We start from the raw sequence: 4338 nt of genomic DNA on the forward strand, positions 1-4338 counted from the left end.
AGCATACATATAAATGATAACTCAACAAGGCTGTTAAAAAATAGGAAACTTCCTCAATCTGATCAAATGAATCTAAAAAAAAAATCTACAGCCTAGATCTTCAATAATGAAGGAAACCTGAATATTTTCCCTGTGTAATCAGGAAAAGGGTAATGATTCCCACTTTCAACACTCCTGTTCAACATTGTTCTGAAGGCCCTAGCCATTGCAATAAGGCAAAAAAAATCAATAAAAGATAAAGCCAGGAAAGTAAGAAGTAAACCTTTTGCAGATAGTATGATTGTTTAAATAGAAAATTCCATGGAATCCACATAAAAACTACTAAAATTTATGAATTAATATGGCAAAATTCAAGGATAACAGGTTAAAATACCAAAATCAGTTGTACTTTTGCTAACTAGTGGCAACAATTAAAAAAATAAAATATTTAAATTTCCATTCACTATACACAAAATAAAATATTCATGAAAAAGTCTAACAAAAGATGCACTATTTCTCAACAATGTAAATTACATATCATTAATGATAGAAAATAAAAAAAGACTACTAGATGGAGAAATATTCAATACTCATGGACTGAAACACTTAGTATTTTTTAAGATAGTAACTCCCCCCATTTCAACTATGCATTAAATACAATTCCAATTATATGAGTCGACAAGCTGATTCAAAAATGATTTTGAATAAAAAGAAAAATCTGGAAGACTTATTCCACCTAATTTTGAGAATAAAGCTACAAAATCAAAACTGTTTGGTATTAGTGAAAAGATAGATATATACATCAATGTAACAAAATGGAACATCCAGAAATAGGCCACATATATAGGGCCAATTTGTTTCTGACAAAGATGCCAAAGCAATTAAATTTAATCTGTATGCATAAAGATTGAGCATTCTCCCTTTACTCATGCCATGCAGAAAAAATGACCTCAAAATGAAAAGCCTACCTAAATATTCAACTAAAAGTGATAAAATTTCTTAAAGAAAACAAAAGTTTATTTGTAATCTAACAAAGATGTTTTAGAAAAATTAAACAAAACATGGAACATAAAAGAAAAAACTGTAAACTGAGACTTCATTAAAAAAAGTGTTCTTCAAGGACTCCCCCGGTTGTCCAGTGGTTAAGACTCCGCACTCCCAATGCAGGGGACCCGGTTTCATCCCTGGTCAGGGAAATGGATCCCACATGCCTCAATTAAAAGATCCCACATACCACAACTAAGACCCAGCGCAGCCAAATAAATATTTTTTTTTAAAGTGTTCTTCAAAAGACATTATTTATACAATGAAGAGAAAAACTGTTGAGCTGCCAGGTATCAAGGTGGTAGATTAGGACAATGAGCCAAACCAAAAGTAACAATCAAGGCTTTGTTCACTTACTGTTTGTATTTGTTTGTTTGTAGGACTGCCGTGACAGGGTACCACAGACTGGGTGGTTTAAACTTACAGTTCTAGAGGCTAGAGATCAAGATGTCAGCAGGGTTGTTTCTTCTGAGGCCTCTCTCCTGGGCTTGTAGATAACCATCTTCTCCCTATGTCTTCACGAGATCTTCCCTCTGTGTGTCTTTGTCCTAAAATTCTCTTCTTATAAGGACACCAGTCATAGTGGATTAGAGTCCATGCCAATGACCTCATTTAAACGTATTACCTCTTTAAGTCCGTATTTCCAAATACAGTCACATTCTGAGGTACTGGAGGTTAGGACTTCAACATATGAATTGTTCGGGGACACAATTTTCCCCATGATACTGTGATAGTGCAGGCAAGAAGCAAAGAAAAAGAAAAGTACAGGCTAGCCAATGTTCCATTTTTCCCCATGGAAGGGTACTGGGAGAGGGTCAGTCAGATGATATGCAGCGCAGTGGGGGAAATCATCTCAAAGGCTGAGGATCCTGAAAAAGAAGAAAGAAACAAAAACACCCTCCTGCCTTTTATAGACCCAGGTGGCCAGGAGCAGGGGGAGGGAGATGTGGTAGGAGTGAAAAAGTGCTGAGTCAGAGTGGAGAAACTATCTTAACAAGGTTTCAGCTGAGGCGCCTAAAATGTGCCTCAGCTGTGGGCTCTGAATGGCGGCACCTACTTTAGGAATGCTGGTATGCATATGAACATGGCTCGCCCAGAAGTGGGGGGTTTTGTCCTTGACTGCCACTCTCTCCATAGTTACAGTCTCAAAAATGGTTGTTCATGAATACAGTGTATAAATACGTGGAAGTCTACATTTTAAATATAAGATTAGGAACACATACTCTAGAAGCAATTAAAATAAATTTGTCAGGGTGCTGATAAAGGAACTGTGGAAATAAACTAAGACTACCCAAATAAGAATGAGCAAATGAGATTTATTCCGAGCTTGCTATAGCAAGGGAGTCAGCCATCAACCCTTTTGTTGGCAGAGACTCAAAGGCAGACAGATGAATGGGAAAGCTTTATATGGAAAGAAAAAAAAGGGAAGGCTTCAGTATCCTCTGATTGGAGGCTGTTGCCCTGGAGAAGCCGTAAGCAGACTAACTGGAAGTGGGGTATCCTATACGATTGGTTAGGGGAGCACACTTGGCTTTCTCTGGTTGATCCTAAGTTGGGAGCAGGGGCAAAAATTAGAGAAGCCTCAGTTACTGATCAAGTCCTGGCTGTTTTGGGCCAATGGCTACTGAGGCTGTTGTTTAGCCTCCTGGACTGGTTGCTGCAGGTTGAGGGTCAGAATTCTACTTCTATATATGGTTTTGAGATAGGCTGGGACCGGGACCCTTTACTGGAGTGCTTGCACCTGGACAAACGTCTCCTTCTTGAACAACAGAATACAAAGAAACTATAAGGGATTAAAAATAACTGCATGCATGCACGGTTGGGGCAAATTATGAACAGTAAGATATAAAAAGGCCAAAAACCAACTGACACGTCTGAGGTTCCGGGAGCAAAAGCAGGGTACTGCACATGATGCCTGCACACAGCACCACCACGGGGGTACGCAGACCACCTAAGCTACCCCTCCGGCTGACCCACCCATCTGCCCCTATCCTCACACCATTTAAGGAACCAGCTTGCCCCACCCTGGGGGAGCAAGCAAGGGCACCTGTTACTTGTTTTCACTCCCTCTTGCTGAAGCATGAGTCCCAGTAAAGCCTTGCTTAAGTTTTTCGTCTGGCCTCTATCAATTTCTATTTGATTATAGAGTCCAAGGACCCAGGTTGGTAACGCTTTGGCTATTGTCCATTTATATATTCAATCTCTCAGTGAGAAAGCAGTAAAAAATTAGTGCAGAATTTTATGACCAACTTATACTGTCAATTCCTGAATAAAGCCCAAGTAACATATATTCTTTTGCATTTTTTTCTGGAGTTTATACATGGAATTGAAAGTAACATTAACATTAAATATGTAATTAGAATTAAAATTACATTGTAAAGTAGGAAAAGTGTTCACAAAGCACAAAATTAAGTGAAATAACCATGAATGTACTATAAGATACTGAGGAGGAAAAATCAAAGCCCAGAATTTCCCAGAAGACAGTGAATGCAATGTAAGTCACAAATAAGGCATAGCACAAGATCAGCAGATTAGAGAGCCTAAAGGCAAATTATAATTTTTTAATTTACCACTTTTTTTTTCCAGAAAAAACAACAACTTGGAGTAGTATTTAGAACAGGCATATATTCCAAGGCACTGATAAAATTAATGACTGGAGAACAAACCAAATTTTAAACTCTCAGCCAGGGTAAAAATAAATGTTAATTGCATTTGCTCTCTTTAATTGAAAGAATGAACAATACCAAAACCTCAAAGAAGAGAATAATGTTTTAAACACTAAATTTCTCATAGTCTGGTACTTTGATATGATGATAAATAGTGTAGTCTCTAAAATCAGACTGCCTCAGATCAAGTCCTATCTCTGCCACTTATAAGCTGGTTGTTTCTCTCTATAACATGAAATTCTTGTCGTGGTTATGTATCATATATCTAAACCACTTAAACATAACACCTAGCACCTTGTTTAATATCTCTTCAAAGTTAGCTATAAATATATTATTCACATAAGAAATAAGTATTGAGTGCTGAAAGCTGTCTAGTCACTATTTTAAACACTGGGGATACAACAGTAAACCAAATAGACACGGTCCCTGGTTTTATAGTTGCATTCTGGAGCCACATAAATGCTATAAAGAAGATTAGGGCAAAGTAAGAGTTAGCGATACTGCAGAGTGAAGTGTTCTATATATAGACTAGCCCAAGAAGAACTTCTTCAACACAGTAACCTTTGAACATAGACCTGAAAAGAGAGAGGGGAAAAGTCACAGGGAAAGGTAGAAGAGTGTGTTTGACAGAAGGAACTTTGTGGAGTGT

Source organism: Balaenoptera ricei, chromosome 7 (assembly GCF_028023285.1).
Source record: "Balaenoptera ricei isolate mBalRic1 chromosome 7, mBalRic1.hap2, whole genome shotgun sequence".
Classification (NCBI taxonomy): domain Eukaryota; kingdom Metazoa; phylum Chordata; class Mammalia; order Artiodactyla; family Balaenopteridae; genus Balaenoptera; species Balaenoptera ricei.